The sequence below is a fragment of the Pogonomyrmex barbatus genome, unplaced genomic scaffold (genome assembly GCF_055798465.1).
Source record: "Pogonomyrmex barbatus isolate J1 unplaced genomic scaffold, ASM5579846v1 scaffold10, whole genome shotgun sequence".
Lineage (NCBI taxonomy): Eukaryota > Metazoa > Arthropoda > Insecta > Hymenoptera > Formicidae > Pogonomyrmex > Pogonomyrmex barbatus.
Window position 1 is genome coordinate 3,721,372 of NW_028297099.1, and position 24,913 is coordinate 3,746,284.

Sequence of the window (24,913 nt, forward strand, 5' to 3'; positions counted from 1 at the left end):
AGGGAAGAGGATCCTTTACACACACACACACAAAACACACATACACACACACACACACACACACACACACACACACATCGTCGGCCGCGGGCATTAATTTACACCGCCCTGACGTGAAGCGGCAACCGGGTGTTTTTAAATCGGTGAACGGAGAGTCGTTCAACGTATGCATATCGAATGCGAAGCGTGAGAATTCGTCTCACGGAGATCGTTCGGGATCAACGAAGCGCTGTATTTCAGCATTCGTTCGTTCGCTCCTTCCTCCTCCCTCTCTCCGCGCTTCGCGTGTGACAAGACAATCGGAAAAAAGAATAGCACACTCGCGGTACGATTGAACTTTCACTTCGGCACCGCGCGACTTGATTGTAAATACGCGCTTGGCGAGAAGAAATCCGCGAGTTTCTCGGCAAAGTGCAGACAGATAACCTCGACGGCGGGGATATAACGCGCCGTTGTTTATCGGCCGTTTCGTTTCTCGTTCATTCTTCCTGCGGGGATCGGCTTGTGGACCGTGGAAACTGGGAGTGATATATGTCGGGTTGCGCGAGAACGACGCTGCTTGGCGCCAACGAGATAGATACTTCGTGACACCAGCGCCGAATGCATGTGCCGCGCGATGATGGTATTCGTGAAATTACATGGTGTTGTATTTCGTTGTATAGAATAGTATTGTATAAAAAAAAATGTGAACTATAAGCTGGACCGAGAGAGCGAGAGCGATTTTGCGGCTCAAATCAAATAGATATCCATCGTCGATCGGAGATATCGTCTCTTACGCAATAATGATGTTCGATCTGGCATCGGATTGTATACACGTTTTTGTTAAATAAAAAACCAAAAGAGAGAGGAGAGTATCGTATAATTAGCTCGCGTGTGAACAATGCTATATAGCTGAAGCTACTTTATAGCCACGATTAACGATCAGGAATATTATTTCTTGCACAATAATGATGTTAATCAATGTAAGTTCAAATAGCTGCACTTTACAGTGTTCAAATTTATCCGCTGGTACGTTAATCAAATCATTTCTAAAGGATCTTATAATATAATAAGCAATCAAATCAAATTATCGTCATCAAATTGACATTCGCTTGCTATGGGGCATTTACAGCTGAGTGACAAGACAAGAACCGCTTAACCGACAGGTTCGTTTTTACAGATCAAGCCATGCGAGATGAGAGCGCGTATAATATCGAGAAAAAGCTTTATATGCTGTGAGCATAACTTTCACATGAATTCTGGAATCGTAACTCATTCCACGAGACGAAAACCGATTGGACCACGAGCCATTCGCGCGCTGATTATATATCAATCGATCGCAATGGATTTTGACAGATTCGTTATTTATGCAAATTACATTTGTTTCGTTTAATCCCGCAGCACGATAATTAAACTCAATCCGATGCGCGTACTCATAGTTTATCATCCATAGCGTTGCTTCCGCAAATAGCTTCAATATCATTTATTAGCAAGACAAAAACTTGAATTCGATATAAAATTGCACAACAGACTAAACTAATGGAAGTTTAACTTTCGTTTTGTGAAATATATAGTGAAACATATTTCTAATAATTTAATATAAGCATTCTCCCTCTCTCTCTTTCTTGTTTGAAATTTACGTTATTATGAAAATTACTATTTATTTTAAATTGTAAAAAAGATTATTTTTATTACGAATAAAATATGTATATATAATAAAGAAATATATTTTTCTTATTAGATTTAAATTTAATTTATTTTTAAATTCTCAAGACATTTTGTCATAACTGTTGTCTTAATAACTTTATAACATGTTCAATTTATACTTAATAAAGAAGGATATACATACATGCTACAATTTTTATAATTATCAATTCGTTATTTCAAATTAAAATGAATAATGATTTGACTCATCAATTCAATATACAACGCGACAAACTTGTAACTGTATTAATCTAAAAAATATATCTACATTATAATAAAGTCCCAAATAATTAATATTTGAATTATTTTCATAAGTTGAATTTTTCCATTAATTTCTTTTAAGTAGATATTTAAATAGATAAAATAATTTCCGAGAAAAATTTTTTTATTATAAGCATAACTTTTACAAAATTTAATAAAAATAAAGATTTAATATTTTGAATAAAATAATCCTAATGATTATCAATTTAAAATATGTGATAAATATTATATATTCATCATAAATATTACCACTTTCTCATTGTCATTTTATTAAACATTGAGGAAGAGAGAAAGAGAGTTTCTTAAATTAAAAATAAAATAAAATAATACGTGGCGAAGCTAAACAAAACAAATTTAATACTCGAAATAGCAAACATAATAATTAAACAATACAATAATTAAACAATAAATGACTTACCCAAGGATTCTTCCATTGATATACGATGCCTTTCCAAGCCTCTTCCTCCTCTTTTATTCTTGCCTCACGGTTTGTCCATGATATCCGCACATTACACTACAATACACTCACCACATCGCCCGTAAAAAATATGATCAAGAGAATCGATTAGTACAATACGACAATCCCGCGTTGCAACGAGGTTAAATGCGTACACTTTATTGCACCGCGAGAAAAGATGAAATTCGAAAAAAGTACGATCGTAATTACTTGCGACAGCACCAGCATGCAATTTAACAAAAACGTATCCAATATGGCGATGGAAATTCGTGCATCCGCGATCAACTTCACGCGGTAAAGTAACCATCACCATGACGATGTTATACCTGTTCCTCCCAATTGTATAATTTCTATACAATAGTCTCGCGTTTAATAAATGATGTACAATCATGTCTTATAGCAATTATCTCGTATTAAAACGCAAGCTAAAATTAAAGTAAAGGTAAAGGCTCGCGATTAGTAAATCGGATTAATTACTTATTAATTGGACGCGTCGCGATGCCACTCTACTTCGCAAGTGTGCGACATTTCGTTAATGTTGAAAAGTCAAAGAAGCAAAGTGGAAAACTTTACTCTAATGCCGCGTCAGTCAAGCCCCGATAATTAATCAAGGCGAAATCGTCCGAAAATATGTGCTGACTGAAATTCAGTGTTGTACGAGCGGTACATTTCGAATGCGTAAATTCCGCGAAATATTACATACCGTTAATAAATGATCGATATATCACGGTTTTCCATTACTTGAATTACAGTGTCTACTTCAAATTAATAAATCACGCGGGATATATGCCCCGATAAATAGCCGTCGATTTGACACGCTTGTGAATCGTTAATCGCGCGAGTTAAGTAATCGCACGGGTTTGTGAATCACACTAATCGTTGCCATACGTCGCGCTTTCTCTCAGTACTTGTCGCTACCGCGTCTCAAAGGATAATAACGTTACGACCTACGCAGCGTGCCGCTCGAGTAAACGATGCGGCGCGCGCCGCGTAAACAATACAAACCGTACTGTGTGCCGAACGTTGTTTTTGTTGATAACCGTAACGTACTACTACGAAATATTTGTAAAATACCGAGGCTGCCGCTTGATTCAGGTCCTGCGAACAATGGAGAAACAGGAATAGGAATTAGGAACGGGAATAAATATTAAATTTTGCAAAAATAAAAATTAAGAATAAAGATTAAACGTAACGCAAAATAGATATATGTAAGTAAATATAATATATACTTTATTACTTGTTTGTGTCTATTATGTGTTATAATTGATCTCTATTCCTAATTTTTATCATTTTCGTAGTATTTTTTGTAATTTTTATAATTTTTGCTTCTAAAATTTAATGAAATATTTATTTAATTAAATACTTTAGTGTGCAACAATGCCATTGTTACGTTCAAATGCAAAATCGAGAAAAATAATTCGTGTTATTATACGATAAATAACATTCGAGCATTACAAATATCACGGACGTCGTTCTGAAAAGTTGCATTGATTTTTCTCAGTCTTCTTCGTGAACAGAAAAATGGTGCGCTGTTCGGAAACAGGAGATGGATGGCTCGCGATATATCAATGAATACGAAGGCGCGAAACGTTTCGGATGCGGGTAGGGTAGAGCATGGAGAAAGGGAATAAAAATCGAATCGCGCGATCGAGAAAACGCGGAGTGTGCGGCCGGGCAACCGTTCTTCACCGTTCGAGGAATGTCGAAGCGTCTCGGATCGGAAGTCGAGTGCGTTCAATCGTTAATCATGGTGGTCGTGCGAAAAGAAACTCCCATTCGCAATCGCACCAGTCCGATTGTATGTACGCGTTTTTGTCGGAGGTCATGTATACTGGCAGCCACCGCTGCCGCCACCCCCTTGGTATATATTGTATCAGTGCATTGTTGACTCACACACATTTTCGTGTTGTGGCAACCTATAAATCTTCGGCGTTTCCTCTTACAAGCCATTACCGAACGTGAACTCGCGATACTTGTGCGCGCGACCGTAAGACGACAGAAAGTAAGAAGCCATTGAGTGGCTCGAACGTGGCTGGAATTAATTTCATCTCTCGCCATGGCTGTTAGCACTCACGCAACGACGGGGAATGAATCGCTCTGCACCTGTGTAGGAAGAAGAGAGAGAGAGAGAGAGAGAGAGAGAGAGAGAGAGAGAGAGAGAGAGAGAGAGAGAGAGAGAGAGCTATCGCAAACTATATAAGAACGAGGACGCTGTGACGCTTCATGCCCCTCTCGTTAGTTCACTCTTTGTTCGATTGTCGAAATCTTAGAGGCGTTACGCATCAGGCATTAGCGTGTCGCACTTTAAAATGCCTTAGAAAGTTTGAGAAAGTCGAAGGAATCTTTTACTTTTAAACTCTAAACAAAAATATATATGGAGAACATTAATGATCTTTAAGACATCTTAAAACAAATTTGATTTCTCATATTTTTACATCGAATGTTAAGAGTAAATATTATTAAATATTATTAAATTTTAATAAAATAAAATTATAATTTTATTTAATTATAAATATTATTTTAAGAGATATTTTATTTACAGCTTAATTGCTAGACTTATTTAATAACGAAAACTGATAACGTTGCGATGGAATATGATGCCCTATTCAGAGGTAGCTATTGAAACTTTAAACTCAATCCGTCATTAACGACGGTAACGGAGAGTTATTCTGCAGAGATAGTAATTCGCAATTGTTGGGATAAGTTTGAATGCACCGAATGCTTTGGCAGAACCGTCTAAAGAGAACGAGATCTCGGTTAATTATCATTGAACCTTATGTATATTTTGTGCGAGCACGCGGATATAACGGAAGCGACAGAGGTTTGTGAAGTCAATGCGAGAGGAAGAGCAATTCTGGAGAAACATAGAGAAAGAGATCGTGAGACAGAGGGATAGGAGCGAAGGGAGAGGGAAGGGAGAGGGGACAGGCAGGAGACGCTGAAGCGGAGAGCCAGAGAGAGGAGATGACCGAACGAGATGCTCTTTGAGACACTGAGAGCTTCAATAAAGCCGGACCAATTACTGGCTACCGTCCTTTCCCATTCCCTATTGATTTGCATTCAAATAGATGTTATACTCTAAGTAGACGGATCCTAATGGATTATCAGTTCGAGTCATCGCGAGCTTCAAAGCTTTACCCATTCCTATTACATACAGAACCGCCTCCTTTCCAATCCTCGTATATCCACTGTTTCATCCATTTCCTAATGAAACCTCGGAGTGGCCCTTTTTCTAAACTTACCTAATGATCAGAAACTTATCCTGGCCGCCATGTACACACCGGTCAAAGTCGGAGAGGAATTACTCCCATGACTGTAGGAGAGATCGCTGCCTGCCGGAGTATCCTCTTGGAGAAGTAGTTAATGGAGTTGGGAAGAACTCGAAATTGAATGCCCGCTTTAGCTGATCGCGTAATCTTCTTGCCGAAAAAGTTTCTCCAACAACGATCATTCTACCGAGCTTTAAATTTGCACGCCTAAACGATTTCTTATGAATTAATATCGTTTCGCGTAATCAATCGATTACGTCGATATTTCGACATAAGAATCATACGTCTTCAATAAAAAGAATCCAATATTAATTATGATAAATTCTCACGATCATTTTTTAATTAATCTTTTTCTATTCGAGAATATAATACGAAATGGTTGACAAAATTTGTAAAAAAATTGCGTCCAACAAGAATTTATCACGACGGTAATAAATTTTAATGGAATCGTCATACGCATATATGAAGGCACGGAGTACAAGAGCGGTCACGAACGAACGCGAGGGAGATGCCCCTCACGCGAATTTTCATATTTATATTCCGGCTTTTCGAGCATCGTACCGACGTGCTCACGTACGGCACACTTGTCGACGCACCATTCTGCAGCGGCGGACCCGAGTAATGAGTTAAAATGAGTTTGGAATAATCGCGAAGTCGGGCCGGTTCCGCGACGGCTAGAACGAGGAGGACGTGTCCCTCGGGCAGAGAAGGAACCGCAGGTAACGCGAGAGAACGGGAGAGAGAGAGAGAGAGAGAGAGAGAGACAGGAAGGAACAAGGTCTCTACGAGAGTAAGGAGGACGAGGTGGGTGAAGGGGTGTGGCGAGTGGCGGTTGTGGAAGGACTTTGTGGAGAGAGCGTGTGTATGCCGGTGGTATGGGAGAGTTGGAAGCGCGTGTCCGGTATCTGGCTCGCTAATTAGCTGCAAGGTGGGATAAAGAGTGCCCGAGTCGAAAACATTAAAGCCAGCAGCGGGGTGGAAGTGTAATGGACGTTGACGTATGGCCTCTATAGCTACCGAGTAGCCGGGGGTGATGTCGACGAAGAACTCGGCAATGACCTGCTGTATACTCGGAGTGCTCGAAGTCTGCGACGCGACTCAGAAAGTTAAGCCGCGCCGACGATCGCCCGCAGTGATCTCGCGAGAGACGGTAAAATGACGCGATAAAATCCCGAATAAGATAATATCTCAACCAAAAGTCTTAATACTGACAGAGTTTTTACATTGTAAATTAATTAATAATTTTTAAGAGAGAGAGAGAGAGAGAGAGAGAGAGAGAGAGAGAGAGAGAGAGAGTGTGCGTATGTTTGTGTATGTGTGTATGTGAGTATTCCGATTATTCGATACGTTGCAATATGTATATTATCTTGCTTAATTCGAATCGCGAATGTATATTTACAAAGATATCCACATTGCCATTCGTTTAAAAGTTTAATTATGTCACTTCTGCAAAAGAATTTTAAAGATCGATATTGACATACGCGTAAGATTAGCATGGAGTTGTAAATCACATTTCTAGCTATAATCATATTTTAAAATTGTTGCAATATAACTTGGAAAAATAAATTATTAGTTGGTAGCTTCAGGTTGCAAGCCGTACAACTTTCTTGCGTAACGACATGGAAAGTCTTTCCGTTTCTTGAGAAACGCCATGAAGAACTGCAAAATACATATTCCGACTTTGAGCACGTTGAAACCGTAACGGATCTGCGCAACCTTTATCGCGCGTATATACATATCTGTAACTTCCACTTATCGAAAAGTCGGATACAATGTAGCACGGCGTTCCACGCATAATTGAAAGCAAAGATGAGAAAGCGGACTGCGGCATAAAGGTCACAGGACTTTGCTACATTGTTATCACAGTATAAATTATACATGGGCGTAATCGTAACTTTCGACACGGGATGCAGTATTATCGGCCAAAAAGGTTAATGTAACGTAGCGTACTCTTAGAGTACTCTTCTCGGTGGCCAAAAAGTTGAAGAACGACGAGAAATCACGGCTTTGCCATGGTCGCGCGGGACAATGATTCTCGATGGCATGCGCGAGGAAGAAATCGAATTTATTTCATAGAGCTCACAAGTTGCCATTAATTCACGCGGCGCATCGGCGCGCTAGACGATAGTTACGAGCGTTCATACATCCTCACCCGTGCGACGCGGTGCCGCTCTTGCATGGAAGTCTGCGTGCGTAGGCGTGGGAGATCGTGCCGGGGTGATTGCTTTACGACGACATTATTTGCGCTAACTCATGGCACCGTGCATAATAAAGTGCACGGGGTCAACGATAGGTAAAGCCGCCTCTCCCGGCTTCTTCGCCTCGTCCTCGTGGTCGTGTTACATTCTGCAGAATCCGCGTTTGGAAACTCGTCGTCCGAGGTGGCCGTGGTGTAAACGAGAGCACTGCCCCATCGCTACGTTAGGGGGTTGTCGGGGATGAGCCCGGAGAGAAAGGTGGATTTAGCCGCAGTAGCGCAGTTAAATCCTCGGCCGGACACACTTCATGTACAAACTAAAGTATGAAAAGGACTCCTTCTCCTTCTCTCTCTTCTCTTTCTCTCTTTCTTCTTTGGCCTTGAATCTCTGTACGAATGTGAAGAGATAGAAAAAGCCAGGGAAGGACAGGGAGGACAGAGTCGAAGAGATGAGTAACGGAGGCTAAAAGGGATTCAGGCAACGGCTGAAAGGGGAGGACGCGCATTGCTTGGTTGATTCGGAACGGAGAGAACGGGTAGGAAGGGGAGGTCTGGCAAATATAGGTTCGGTCTGTCGGTCTGTCGGTTGGCTGGGTTATATCATCTTTCATGTAATTACTGACATAAAATGCCAGAAGATTTTCGTCCTCTCCGTTATTCTTTGCTCGCCCGCGCAAATCCCCTTCGCCCCGTCGCCCTTTGATTCTCTCTCTCTCTCTCTCTCTCTCTCTCTCTCTCTCTCTCTCTCTTTCTCTTTCTCCCCCTTCGTCCGTTTTATTCGTTCCTTCTCTCGCTTCTCACCGCACCGTTTCTCACTCCTTCGCGTTTCTTTTCTCTTTCGCGAAGTAGAAAATTTTCAATTCCATTCATGTAAATTATTGTAGCGCACCGACTCTCGACATGTGCAACTTGTATTAATGACGCAGTAAAGGAGCAGACGGGCGGAGAGCTGCCCATTAGCGGATGAAAGCGGAGGGCTCTCAGCGCATAGCCCGATAATAGCCCGACTTATACTCGCCGAGGCTGCGTAGTTTAGCCCGCGTTAACGTTACAGGTCCGCGCTGTACCTTTGCCCTGCCTCTCTGCCTCCGCCTGACTGCCGATCCGCCTCTTTTCTCTGCGTGATATCCTTGGCCGTTTGCCCGCTCATCTTTCTATTTCACGATATATTCCTACTTTCAACTCCATCCACGTGCTCCATCACAGTTTGCGTCTTCTGTTGATATGAATTTGCCTGCTCGTCTGCTTGCCAGCCTGCCCGCACCTGCATCGACACGCAAGCTCGCACCTGCACTGATTTAAATGCACTTGTTTAGTTCTTAAAACGAGTCTCATTAAATTATACTACGTTGACATGACTTAATTCGTATATGTTTGATTATCTATATGAGATATCGAAATATTATTTTAATTTATGCGATAATAATATTTCACGAAGAATACTGTGTAAATATTGTTGTTAGATTTAAGACGAAATCGTTTGCATTTTTTATTTAAATTTTCATATACGAATATAATATTTTTATAAAAATGTCTTAAAGAGCACTCGTGTCGCTTATTAGAATCCACCACTGCAGTATCGTAAAGACTAAAACAGATTACGCCAGTTCGAATGTTAACGTCGAAGAAAGTTCCAAGCATGATAGTAGAATGCACGATGCGGAAAAGAAAGAAAGCGCGCCTTTAGATTTCTTTAGAACATTGTATTACGTATGCGAGACTGTGATTTCAGTAGCAACGACTGCATCGCAGACACGATAGTAACGGTATTCCCTATATCGGTTTAAATTTATCCAATCGACTCGAGTGCGGTACGTGCACGCGTTCCGGTAGGTAGATACGTGTACGCGAGAGTCCAGATTCATTCTTTCGTCTCGCCCATGAAAATCGAAACGAGTGTATTCCGTGGACACATGAAGTCGGATACTGGCGGCGTTATCGTGTCGCAGAAGAAGAGACTGCAAGTCCGATAATAGCGACATGCTTGTTCCTGTTTGAACCCAACGATAAATTCTTTCTCATGGAATTGCAGCGAGACAGACCGAGTAATTGCCTAATGATTCCATTTATTATTCCACTTATTTAATTGTGTCTCTGGAAATTTATTATTATTAATGATCTAGCTCTCTCTCATATGATTTAAGATTTGAAAAAGATTTGACATTATCATCTTCAAGATATATATATATATATATATATATATATATAAAATATTGAAATAAGAAATAAACGTCATTAACATCTTTAATTATAGACGTTAAAGACGTTTTTCTATGAAATATAATAACATTGTATTTCAATAAATTATGTTGAAATTGTCGTTAGAAAAATTCTTTCTCTATATTTTTATTTTCGAGACCGAATTTAATTTTCGACATTGAAATTTCACATTGAAAAGCAAGAGACCTTAGGCTCACGAATCTTCAAACAGTTCTGAGAAGTTCACTTTACATCAAGGAATATATCCTACATCCTGTTTCGTACGAGCGTGTTCTAAAAGGCAATCTAAATCGGCACAAGACCGATATCTCGAGACAGATAGCAAGATGTTCGGTATTGCCAATGTAACTACTGGCGTTTGAGCAGTAGTCCGGAGCAGTCTTCGCCGTTTGCGCTGCTGAGAACAGGAATAGATACTCGAGCGTGCGGCAAATGTTTAGCTCGCGTAGCAGAATCCGCCAGGGGGTTGCCTCCTTACAAGGTCAGCAAGAAGATGATCCGGCCTCTGCCACTCTGCGTACACGAGGATTGTACACGAGACGAGACTTATCATTAATTCTCGATGCGATTCTTGTCGTGTAATTCTTGCGATCGTTAAAGTACGATTACATCCTATCCGTGTGATACTAATTTGTCGAATATGAAGCATCGTTAAATATCACGGCGCGTAGCTATACTCCACCAATAAATCAGAATGCTCCGCACGTTACGCTTTCAATCACAACGATTTAAATTACGGGTACTGCGGCAGATGCCGTATATTACGCAATTGGCAGTCGCCCTTTCCGAACATCCTAATGATAGAATTACGGTATACTTGTATGTCGCTCACCTTTTATCATGGAACCATAGTTCATATTCGGTATCGAATGTGTAAATGTTCGGAATAAGTTTAATAGTTGTGCGATCTTTTACATCAACAACGTGAAACTTGAAGAGAACCTTGCGACGAAGAAGGCAAAGTGATATAACTGCAACGGGAGCGCGGAGATGAGAGATGCGAGATATATTCCTGACTTTCCTTTACCGGCGCGTCAGCCATCCTGCACTTTGTACTCCCGGTGACAGTCCGTGAGTTCTTCTACTTACATCCTGCTCGATGTGTACCGCCACTTCGTATATCTCCTCTTTTAATCCTCCCTCCATTCCTCCAACTGCCCTCCTCTCGCGATCACCCGGAAAGATTCGAATCTCATTTCGTCAGATGCGAAACATCCACGTGGCTTGTTAAGACTCTTCCCGTCACGCGCGTACACGACGATCGCGAGGATTTTATTCCACGAAAAATTGTATAGGAGGATTCGATCCGATATAATCTCAGTGAGTTTAGTTTTAATAACATATGTTTCGAAAAATATATTTTGTTACCCAATCATTACCCAATCTCTGCCACTCTGCATATTTATCATGAAAATAATAAAAGAAGGAGTTATTTCCTATATATATAACGCACATATAATTGCTAATGTATTTTTTAATTTTTTTAACAAAAATGATTTAAATTATTTCTTAAAAAATTGTTGAATTCAATATTAAATCACAACTTGAAGAATAAATATATATCTGTTTTTAGAAAGTTGAAAATTATTATTAATTCTTATTATTTTTTTCAAAATTTGCATTCAAAAAAATAAAGTTATAATTTTAATAAATCAAGAAAAAATGAGTTGATATACATTTCCAAGGCAATCGACTTTCATTTTCTTAAAGAGTGTAGTTTGGTATGCCTAACCTATCACAAATATCATATGTTAACATATTAAAAGTATTACGTTATTTTATTCGTTTTACAACGTAAAACTTGATAGAAGAGGCAATAATAATAAATTAAATTATATAAATAGCATTATTAACATACATAATATTTTACATAATGGTATTACAATTCAAATAAAATAAATCTTATGTAAAAAAATTAAACTTAATATGCGTTAATAATTTTTACTAAACCTAATTTAAAATAGATATTAAAATGACAGAGAAAAAGGATTATAAAGTATACTGTTTTATGATATATGCTAGCAACACTTTTATCTCCTTTATCAATGCTTAAATTTAAATACATTTTGGACCGCGTTTTGAACTTTTCGCTAATGTAATTCGGCTCAGTATTTTCAAATTGAGAGAGTGAAGTAATACACGAATCGATGTGTCGTATAATTCAAGTAATGAAAAATCGTGATACAGCAATCATTTACAAATTACCTCGGATATTTCGCTGAATTTGCACGTTCGAAATGTATTGCGCGTACAATATTGAATTTTGGTTACTATATTTTTTGACCATTCCGCCTTAATCGACTATCGACTTGATTCATGCTATATTGGAGTTAATTTTCAACACTATTTTTTTAGTCATCGATGGAATGTCATGGACACGAAACGGATTAACTTACTCCGATACATCTATTATAAGCTGATGCTCTTATTGTACACATCGATAATTTGATATAATCGCTTTTTAATTTCTTTTTTTTTATTCTTTTTGCATCGTAATTAACGCATCGCGTGTCAAATCTTGTCGTCGAATCTTTGAAGATGTTGTGTCAAGTATTGAGTGATTGTCTTGTTTGACTCGATGCGTGCGATCATATTTAATCTTTTTCTCATGAATGCAATATAGTGTGAATGCTGAAGAAAATACAATGCAGGTATAGCAGAAAAAATGAAGAGGTGTATTAGGCATTGATACACCTTGGATGAACAATTTATTATTTAATTATTTATTATTTATTATTTATTTATTATTTATTAATTATTTATCCAAATTATATTAATATTCTATTTTCATTGTCATATTTTATTTTGTATCTATAGCATTATTTATTTTGCATTCACTATTATTTTTGATTGTTTTGAGTACTTAATTAAATATTTAAATTTTAAATATTCAATTGTATATATAAATATTCTTGCATATACGGAAGTAATTCAGATCAAGTTAACGAAGACAAATGATTATGAACAAACATTTTCGTATGAACATGCAGTATTCATTGAAGCAAATTGTTCATTCGTGTTTCTTCACGTTTGCTTGTTTGATCTGGATCTGACTTAATATGTCGTGATACAAGAGATGGAACATGACCGTCGATGTAAGTTTGATTTCATATCATTATGCCGCCATCACATTCACCGGAGCAAGTTCGTTTATTCGTGTTCGTTCGTGCTTGAGTCATTTTATTTTTTATTTAAGAAACTGTATCCTCTTTTAAAATACTTAATAAAATAATATTCAATTTATAATCGATGTTTTTTAACATATAAATTATTTATATTAAAAATTTCTATTTTTATTAAATTTTCAAGAAATATTACTTAATAAAAGATTTTTTCTTGGATTTATTATCGTGATTATTATTTATTATTGTGATTATTTTATAAAATATCTATTAAAAGAGATAAATAAAATGTTTTATAAGTAAAATAATTGCTTTTAATATTAATTATTTTGCTATAATATGAATATATTTTTATATCATAGATTTTGACTCTGCTACTACACTGGATCGATGAGTCAAATTGTCTTTTATTTTATTTTAAGATAATATATGAAAAAATTGTGCGATATGTATATCGCATAATCGAATATATGTATATCGTATATTCGTATAATGGGTACTTTCCATTTAGTGATACAAGTCGACACAAGTTCTATCTTTCTTGGCTTTCAATAATTAACAAGGACAAAATGATACTTGTGTCGACTTATGTCACTAAATGGAAAGCACCTAATATTGTATTGTATTCTTTCATTAAATAAAATCAATAATTTCGAGAAATACATTCCGTATATTAAGCAGGAGAGATGACTAAACTTATTTCAAACTGCAAAATTAATGTACGCTTCCAATTGGTTTCAATTCCTGGAGCCGAGATAAATCGAGCTGCGTTTGAAGTCAGGTTTAACGTATGCCAAACAACGAGTGCGCTGAATTGTTTCATCGTCGATACACTTCCCGATGTTCCACTTTCAATTCCTGGTCGATCGCTCGTTATTCCAGTCCATTGCGAGATTGCGCGGATTGTTGAAATACCTCGTACGATTATTTTCTTCTGTCCGAAAGAAAATCGATACATTCTCGATGTTACGACTAGCCTGGCGACAGGCTCGCGAAAAGCACGATGACGGCGCGAGACAGTAACGGTATTCTGCCAGGCGGCATTCTTCGTGCGTGTGAGAGGCCTCTGAACGCAGATCATTATATCGCACATCGTTATCTTATGGTCGTTAGGAATCACGTATGATAGTCGCGTCAAGCAATGTAACGGGATTAAACCGGGCATGCCAATTGTTAAATCGACGCTCGATCTCTGCTAACAGATTTACCGCCCGATTCTCGACGTGACTACCGTGTTCCTCGCTCGACTATTTGCGATCGATGAAACGAAATGGGGATATCGACGGATGAAAACGCAAACGGAAAGTTGTAACATCCGGGCATAATCACAAATTACGTGGTGTCCGCTGATAGCTCTCGAAGCCATCGGCGGAGCATGAATCGCCGGAACGGCGATTTTCTGGCTCCGCACCGAGAGCCGCAGACGTACAAAGAATTTCTCTCGCGGTGTACGTCGTTACAGGAAGAAATTGTAACGGTTCGCTGCACCGTTGTCGTCGCGCAAATGCACCAATAAGGAAACGGTTCTCGATTCTCGTTCCGTCGTGAATACTCGTCCCATTTGAGAGTTCGGGGTCTAACTTACGTAGGTGTCGGTGCGACGAGAACGCGAGGTCGCGTTTCTCCTTCGATCGATCGATAGTATCGGGACGTTTACCTTCCTTTGTGGACGACACCTCTCGACCGTGCGTATAAACGGTGGGAGCGCTTCCGGCACATTCCCGAACCGGCAGCAAAATTATTGATTGTCAGGCTCCGCTAATTCATCGCGTGTCATCTTCATTATGCGGTTGAAGCCTCTCGAGAGTCCTATTGACGCGTCGATTGGTGTCCCGCGTGAGATCGGTTGTTTGCTATCCGCGCTGCGATAACAGCAGATATACTCGAGTGAACGTGCGATTTCCCCGCAGAGAAATTATTAACAATGACGTCGGCAAGTTGCGCGACGCGCGGCGCGGTTGGTCTTTTTTTTTACTTTTTTTTTTTTCAAAACATTTGGACAAAGCCCTCCGCGTCTTCGTTGAACTTTGACCTGATTGCAAATGCGCGCCGTGAATTACAATATTGTGACTAGCTGCTTGCATCCTACAATGAAAGTCGCGTTGAGTGATTCATTGATCGCGCGTTATAACGACAAGTAGACGAGAAGACAAGTATTATCGTTTATCGCGCGGAATTGAATTTGATTTATGTAAGCGCCGGTGCACGATAATAGCTTTCTTAAATCAGCGAAACACTTGTCGAAGAGAAACGTGACTAATGCGATTGTCGTATCGCGCGATTCACGGCGCGTCAATCGAGAGGACGGACGGTTCGGCGAGAAAAAGTCGCGTACTGAAAGACACCGCGTTCGAGACGACGGCGGAAAAGTTTACGGCGTCTTTGCGACGGATGCCAGCTCGTTCGCTTGTTCGCTCCAATAACATAATACATCACGCGCGCACCGGCAGACAATACCCGGGGATTACCTCACAATGGTCGATGATTTACTTCTATTCTCATTACCCTGCTTTTGTCACGGGGCCGCCCCGATTGGCGCCGTTGTCATTAGAAAAGTAACGGAGGCGCATCCGCCCTCCGGTTCTGGGGCGCTCTCATATTATCTGAGCGCGTGGCAGCGAAGCGGGAAGAGAAGGCACGAAATTAGAAAGAATCGCGCTCGCAGCAGAAATTGTGGAAACTGCATTATCACGACACCTTCTTTTTCGCCGTCGGCTCGCCTATCCTCCGGCCTTGCTATTCAAGCTTAAAGAAGGCCGTGAGTCGTGTTCTTTGATTTCGCCAAGAATCACGCCGGTAATATAATTTTCGTATTTTCGTATTTTCGTATTTTCGTATTTTCGTTCTTCGTTGCGCGGCTATACATAAAGGAGATATAGACATTCGAGGAAAAATTATAGAGCTGTAAGTCCGAATATATTCTTCCGAAGGTAAGATTCAGTTATTCGTACAAATATCAATTTCTATCATTACCAATAATGATGATGATCCATCACGGACTTTCTTTTAGAGCACATAACTGGTTTTACCCTTTTAGCGAGATTCACGCCGGATAAGGTCGTCGGCTATGTACGATCTGCTCGAACACCTGCTCGCTCCGTTCCGGGGTCAACGTATCGTCGGGTTAGCGCCGTGATTGAACTTTTCACCGATCGTCCAATGCGCCACGGGCGCATATCTCTTCCGTAATAATTGGTCGACTTGGCGCGACGACGGTGATCATATACTCGCACGTCGAATAGGCTTCTCGCGTTCGCGCGTCGGTGATGTGTCCTGCGATTAAGCGGCCATCGACCATGATTATCTCGAGTGATTTATATCGGCGGGTCGCACGAGAGCGCTTGGCCAGATATTCACGGCTGGAATAGTATTGCCGGCAACCGAATTGCCGGCGGCAGGCTGCCACGTGTGCGCTGCCGCTGCGCAACCCCGCGGTGACCCCGACGCGGTCAGTGCAGCATCTCTTCTCCTTCGACGATGACCCCATCGCGCGAGGAACGTGTTGAACAAGTTATGCCAGTCCGGGACTCGCTGCTTGAAGCCGTACGCCTATCGTACACGACTCTCGTGCCGGTTTCGCGCAATCTTCGTACGGATGCTCGGTGCTTACGTTGCATATTGCCAGCGCGATTCTTCCTATGATTTTTCTTTCCGCCTTGGCCGAGGAGGCCACCGTGAGATCGACCGTGAAAGATCGCCCGCCGTACACGCGGAAATTGATTTCGCTCTAGTAGCCACCGATGTCCCACCGATAAATCATCGTGGTCAAATATCCGGATTCGCGAGGGTCAGCGCGTCTCCGTGCGAACGCCGAGCTCTCGCAGCGTCCTATCGATTATTACGTTATCGAGAGTAGGTTTTTCTTTTTATTTGAGATGCACTCAATCGGATATAAATATCCGCCGATTTTCAACGGAGATTGCGACGGTACAAATTGCATCTCACAATTTACCGCGTCTCGCATATTTATATAAATTTCCATTTTAATGTAACACTTTCTCTATATAATACGCGTAAATAAAGTCAGAAAAAAATATTCTTGCTATGATATTTAATGTTAACAGAAACTTGATATTTTATTTATATTGAATATCAAGGTTCCTGTACTAGTACTTTTTATTCTTATAATTATAAAGCAAATTCTCAAAATATTTCAAACATGTATTGCGTAATTACAAGAGCATTAAAGAGAAATATTACAATACCTTATTATTACCTATCTTATATACAGGCTTTTAACATAAGCAGTGTAGTTTTTGCTAATGTCTCAAACGAAAAAGTCTGCGCGGGTTAAATAGATTTCTGGCGGAAAACGTTGATTCACGACGTTTCATTTAGGATTCCAATCCACGGGCTTTTAGATGACGGCGTTCTCGCTAACGCTATAAATCATCATCGGTACGTGCGTGTTCTCTTGCGCACATGCAGACACGCACGCACTACGCACGGATGCGCGGCTAAGTGCACGCACGTTGCGCAGCGCAAAGATAATGGTTTGCGTTGCGGGTTAAGCAATGGCGAGGCGAACGAGGTCAATGGACGACCCTCGCCGTCACCGTGCACGGGGTGAGCGAAAGCTCTCCCCCCTCCCTTTCTTCTCGCTCATCTTTCCCCCCCCCCGCGTACGTTTGTACGTTCCCCTGCAGATGCATGCGTGACGCTGTTCCTATACGTCGATCCTGCAACAGTCCCTCTTTGCTCTCCCCGTCCCTCTTGCTAAGTTGCGATCCTTCCGTTACGTTCTAGCCGCCGATGCTTGCCGAGGTGCAACGGTCTTCTTATCTCTCTCTCTCGTTCGACTTCGAATTCGAATACAGCGCAAGTCCGCCACCCCTCCCTCCCGCCGCTCATATTTCGTCTTCAACCGTCTCTTCCTCTTCTCCTCTTTACCCTTCCTCTCTCGGTGTCATGCATCCCGAGCCCCTTCCACTCTCTATGCATATTTCATAGCACTACTTGCACTGCACTTCCACCCTCGCGTACTCCGGCTGCCTTCGTGCCGCTTCCTACGGCTCTATGGCGGTCGAGGGTCAATGAGCTTACCTGCTAGGAGAAGCGGTTACTCGTAGAAATCACTTTCGACGATGCAGCGGTACCGAGGGATCGTGAGCGATTTATTCGTGACGGATATTCGCTCAAGTTAGCCGCATGAATTAATAAGTGTCAACGTATGCTAAAGGCATCAGATCGATATTTCTCAGAGAAACGTGGTATCACAGAGCCGAGAACTCGGAAACTCGCTTTTATCATGGAATGAATATACGGCAGCTTTGGCAAAGGCCCAGGAGGTCCTCTCTGCGACGAGGGTGACACGGCAAGTGAAACAATTAAGATTAATGCATCATATGTTGACGTGGGCGACTTTAAAATAAATACGGTTGTCATATGGCGATTAGTGGGGTGTTCGCGACGGTCCTACTTGCCGGACGATGATCGATGGCGGCCATAAATAATGCAACACCCCTCGGAGCAATCCTGAGCTCCCTGGGACACCCTTCGAACAGGAGAATTCTCGCTTCTCTCTCTATCTTTCGTCGTGGCTCTCGCCCCTCTGCCATTCCGAACCACCCCAATGCCATTTCCGATATACCACGCGCCGCGGCATTCATCGCTCCGTATCGGCGACCACCCTCGACCCTTAAAGCCATTTAATTTGGATCCGGGTTATTAATTATTAATTAACGCCAGTCCTATTATATCTCTCTATCGCGGTGCAATGCCTCCCTGGGAGTGTAATGACATTATGCCATTAAATTGTCGAGGCTCGTTAGTGTCTACAAGTATATTATGTTTTTAACACGGGCACAGGTTCTCTCGCACATTTCGCTTTCTCTATTGCGACATAATCTTAATTGCGCGTGAATTTCGCTAATCTTAACTCTTTACGTCAGGTCCAATAATAAGTCTTTTTACATCACGCGTTTCCGATTGTGATATTTCACAAAGAAAACTAAAAGAATCCATTGTTCTCATTAAAAATAATTAAAAGACAAATCTTGATTTAATTAATAGATTATCAAATAAACTCGCGTTTGCAATTAAACTATTATTATTATTATTAAACTAAAATATTGAGATTAAATTCATGGGAGATGTTCGTATAATGCGTCCGCGTGAAGTGAAACGGTCGAGGAGCATTTAAAGCAATGTCAAATCATTTTGTACCGAGCGATACCGGAAGCGCGTCGAGCTTCATCCATAATGACGTACGATAAAGCGACGGCGGATCCGCAATGCAGCGGCAGGAACGGAGGGATTTCGTTATCGTTAGCCCCGTGCGGTGAGAGATCGCGGCGGAGCATTAGAAAGTGTAAAAACGCCGATCTATCGCGAAGCTACGGCAGTCACGACCTTTCGCACGCACGTTTCTATCCGTCGACTATAATGGACGCTCGTCCTTCTCCGGACCGCGCGCGGGTTCGCGCGAGATCGATTGTTCGCGGTCTGAGGTTCAAGTCTCAAGATAAAGTCGAGGTCGTTCAACCCATTACATACGATCGACGGGCACGATAAATCCTTGCCAGGACTTATGCGGACGCGCGCCCGCGAATCGACCATCAGCAGTCGATAGGAGAAAGTCCGGATGACAGGTATTGAGGAGACAATGACACGTGGATGGATCCGTCCGCCCGTTTACAGTCATCGACGCGCATTGCGACGGACGATCGTGTAGGTTTCTGTTAGGGAATGGCACGGTGATTTCATGAGTAATTAATGACCGGTAAATGTCGAAGAGTCTGCGCTCGTTGTGCACAAGACGTTCTCCAAACGTTGAAGATATATCGATGTTATTCAGACAACACGAATTAATTTCGCGACAGAGAGACTGTTTATCTTATACTGCCGCATGCTAATTGTTAATAAATATGAAATTATACTGGTTCAAACGAGAGTATATATTTAATATTTTTTTTTTTTTTATTAAATTTTTGGGCGAAGCATGACAATTTTGGTAGACAATCGACCGGTTCTTTTAGTGCACGTCATGGATTTTATTGCCGAACCAACAAGAAATCAGGTGATACCCCGTAGGTACTGAGAAGTACAATGTAACGTAATACAGTTATCCGCTTTGGAAGGTCCAGTGGAGAAAGAACGGGCCGTAAGTAAGTAAATTTTGCAGGCTTCTTCTCCGATCTCAATGGAAGGAGAGAAACGGAGCTATTCTACTTTTCCCTCCGTCGTATCGACTGGCATTTCTCTGACACTGGGATAAGGAACACACATTCATGGCATTGTGGCTTCGAAATGCCACGAAGGGTGAGCCTTCCGCTTGTTGCCATTGAGAGGTATTCGAAGCCCTTCTTGACAAATCGGCGCTTGTCGGGAAACTCCATTCTTCAGACCGGAATGTGCGCGTTGAGATTTATCGCGTTCGCGTTTGCCGAACATCTCCGGCATAAACAACGCCAATAATCGAAATTTATGCCTACGAGAATAGTTTCCGCAGGAAACTATTTTTGCATATAATATCACGCTCGTCGGCATAATATGTTTAAAATATTCCATTTTTAAAACATATATTATTTTTATAGAGAGAGAAATATGTGTGTATTCTTTAATTAACTGAGATGACAAGTTTAATCACAAAAATAAGAGATTTATTCTTTTTTAAAATCTTTAAAAATCAGAGAAGACAAAATTATGATAATTTATTTTAATAAATATTAAAATATGCTCAGAGATTTTATATGTAATTTAATCTATAAGATATTTGAGAAGTATTAATCAAGCACAAGATCTTGATTATGATTATGAATGATCTTTATTAGAAATCTTTGGGGTGGCGCATTATTACTGAGAAGGAAAAATGTAGTCCTTTATTATGAGGAAATGTGGAACAAAGAAATGGGAAATTATTTCCGTCGTATCCTTATTTAGAGAGAGAAGCACGTCCGGGATAGGCAGGGAAACGCAAAAGAACCAGCGTTTCGTACCGTAAGTTATTGCCTCGAGCCGCGGTGCGTATAAATCCATGTGTATTGTTTTCCAGATCAGGAGAAAATATATGTGCGTTTATATACCTATCTACCCACATATACACAGCAACGGACTATTCACTCCGACGACGACGACGACGACGACGACGACGACGGGCGACGAGGAAGAAGCGCCTAGTGGAAGGTCGCGCCTTTATGCGCGTCCACTTTGTGCTGTCTGGCCGCGAATGGGAAACGAAGGAATCGGCGGAATGAGATCCTTGGATACGGAGCCAACGCCAGACGTGGCCAAGCAAAATATGGCGCCGCGGGATAATCCAGCGAGCGCAAAAAGAACTCGAGAGCTCGCGCAATGTATCTGCATTACTGCGCGGTACTTGCCGAGTCATGCTAAAATAAGCGTTTTCGTGCGTGCAAAGGACTCTTAGAATTAAGAATATTTTAACATTAGCTAAAACAACTATATTTCTTTATTTTCTGTTTGCTTTTATCGACTCTCATAAAGAATTGCTCCATTTCATCGATTATTATTGTTAAGAGTTAAAAATTAAATTATTGAAAGCAGAATTGGTAAAAAAATATTGGTGACAAATGTAGAATGTAGCAAAAATAACAAAACTATAAATAAAAGTAAATAATTACACACACACACACACACACACACACACACACACACACACAAATTTTTATATTATGGATTTATGTTAAAAGAGAATATCTTTTTTATACTTTTTATACTTTAGAAAAAAATTTTAATGATAGCAAAATTATAACTTACATTCGATAAGAAAGTAAACAAATGCAAGGTGACGTGGGTTTCCTCACTATATATCTTATTGGTCGTGTACACCCACACGTTAACCACGCTGCAACATGCGATAGAGCATGATCGGAGGCGCATGTAGTCCTTAACGCACCTAATCGTCCGTAGATATACGTTAATTGCCTACGTATGTCATGCGAGGCGTGATTTACCGATCTATCGATGACGCGCGTGAGTGAGGTGTGAAAAAAAAATCAAGAAATACTGTTAGCTCGACACATCGAGTCACAAATGTACTTTATAATCTGCGATCAGAGAAAGAATTGTGAAATTCTACCTCCACTTGTTTCTTGATATGTGTAAGGATAAATAATAATAACGCGAATTCTTTGTGAGAAGATATTCTGGGGAAACTTTGAAAATATGCAGTCAAAAATTTACAAATTAGTAGTTCTTATGTAAAAATGTAGTTATAATTAGTAATTCCTATGGCAAAATATAGTAGTTCTTATGTGATAAGAAGGTAAGACAATTATAAATTAATTTATTCGATGCAAATCCTGTAAATTAAGTGTTTAATATTTTAAATTAAGCTGGAATAAATTAACATGTAATTGTGTTAATTACTGTTCACGCAAAACAGCAAGGTGCGCGAGTAATATGTAAGCAAGTAATGCATATTGCTTTGCACAAATTATTTATGTCTATCAAGCTTTCGATAATATTGGCATTTTTCTCTGAGAACATTGTGCAAACTGATAATTAATTATTAACAAGTTATTATATATAACGCGATTTTATAAATTACAAAATATCAACTTGAGACTCATTTTCATCGATGATCGTAATTGAAACTTCTTTTTATAGAAATAATAACGTCATTATATCCAATTATACACAATTTGGCGACTCGATCTATCATAAAAAAAAAAAACTCTACAGATAATTAATCGACGGATTGTAAATGAGGCAGGTATAATACGGACATTTGCGTATACGCTATCTTGACCTTGCCTGCGGGTTAAATCTCGAAAGTCTCAAAAGCTCGAAACGTTTCGTCTAGTCGGCGGCCATCAGGAAGACGCGCGCACTCATCGCCGTGTGGCATTTAGACACGTTCGTTCTCCTAGAACACGCTTCTCGCGTGTATTTTTTTTTTTTTGTGGTAGCCTCGCGCGTTGCATGCACACGGACCTGTCGCCGCGCGCAGAGAACCCGGCACGTTTCACGCTTAATTACGTTCCAGTAATTCCCGGATCGTCCGGTTTGCTGGTAGCCCGTTCGCGGACGGATGATAATTTATGATATTAAATATAGAGGCGCGCATAAACGAACGCTCGTCCGCTCGGCTCGCCTGCTCGCACGCACGCAAGCAGAGGCGCAGCAGTGAATGGCAGCCGGTAGTCGATCGGGAGATTTATTCCTCAGTACTGGCTCTCGTCGTGGTGGTCTTAGTTTCTTAGCGCACGATTTTACGGTCTCCTGGACGCAGACGACCACGCGAATTTACTCGCCGAGCGTGTCGTGCTCGATATTACACTCTCACGGGGAAATGTATCGGCTGTAATTATTACGCCACTTCGGACTTGTATCGATACAAATTCGCGAAGCACGGTATTTTTTATGATTGAGGTATATCTACTTTTAACTACTGTATTTTCTTGAGACTTATTAGATTCGCTACCTATAATTTTTTGACATCCGGAAATAATTCGTATTTTAATAAAATAGGAATTAAGAGAAATGTAAAAATAAATGTACGATATTAAATATACTCGTACCTTATCTTAAAGCATCTTAAATGTATACATTAACACGTATACGTGCGACGTTCGTGTGCGTCGGAATGTATTCGTAGGGAATATGGAACGTTGAATCTTTTACGTAGGACGTACGAGATATTCTGGCTCGGGCCGAGGATGTTGAAGGGACGACATGTAGGGTGTGCGTAATGCGCTTCTGAAGTCTCCGAGTTGTTCACGTGGGCCGCTCGAGATATCGAGACAATTCCGAATGCACGCAATTCCATTTACTAGCCAGATAACCGAGCTAGCTACTGATTTGGCACGCGTAGCCTAATATGGAGTCACAAAGGACTCTCGACGCGAGAGTGAAACAGCAGCGCTTTCAACTTGAACGTAAAGCTATTTATTTGCAAAGTACGAGTTTAAAGCAGGTGCAACCGATATTCCAGCATTTTGCTACCGAGCAAAGGATGGGGATAATGCAATTTATTCTGAGTTAACGAGATGCGATGCAGGAGCATTTTCAGGAAATGGCAAACTGCACGCGTGTCAGCCTCCCAAACGTTATCCCGGATTCTCTCGTATCGAGAGTAATTAAAGTAAAGACCGACCATATTGGAGGGAATTTAATAAAATTGCGCAACGACACGGTAGGTTTTTGCCGCCACGTCCGCAGGAGTTTGTAGGAATTTCGAATAGCATACATATTAGCTGTAAATGCATTTCCCTCGCGATGGAGCCGGACTAAAGTCGTAATACCGACTTTATTTCCACTGCGCCCTCGAGAGTGAAACGTCCTCCGCTTCACTTTGAGATGAACATTTCGTATGGTAAGCTCCGCGAATACCGCAAACTGACGGACTGCGTCTTAATGCGGCTTATTAGAGTAGGTACTCCGCGAAATGCTATGCGTACAAGTAACGTAAAGTACTCGTTGACCGCTACGTACACACACACACACACACACACACACACACACACACACACACACACACACACACACACACACACACATACACACACGCGCTTAACGTACTCACGCACATTCGCCGGTACGATCCGTGCACAATTCACCGAGATGGCGGGTTGCTTGATTGCCTTATCTGCCTAATGAAACGCCTCGCTAACTAGCCCCGTCGCAGCATATATATCTTATGCAGATATTGTTACGGCTCTTTTTGCAAAAGCATCTTGACTTTAGCCCGTCCGGATTTACATGACGATAAAAAACGCGGGACAGTGCACTTTTTGAGAAT

General features: G+C 40.8%; 1 protein-coding gene across 4 annotated transcripts in view; it reads right to left on the bottom strand.

Annotated features, from left to right (window-relative positions):
* The window catches only part of Sox102F (transcription factor Sox102F), a 236,738-nt gene that overhangs the window by 153,503 nt on the left and 58,322 nt on the right, over nt 1-24,913 (bottom strand). The window contains exons 2-3 of one of the 4 annotated variants that reach the window (XM_089070507.1): nt 8,935-9,155; nt 2,363-3,499 (exon numbers count right to left, since the gene is read on the bottom strand). The exons of 1 other annotated variant lie outside the window; for it this stretch is intronic. The gene's annotated coding sequence lies outside the window, so the exon portion shown is untranslated. Of the gene's footprint in view, nt 1-2,362; nt 3,500-8,934; nt 9,161-24,913 lie in introns of all 4 variants that reach the window. 2 more of the 4 variants (XM_089070506.1, XM_089070508.1) reach the window with 2 other exon arrangements.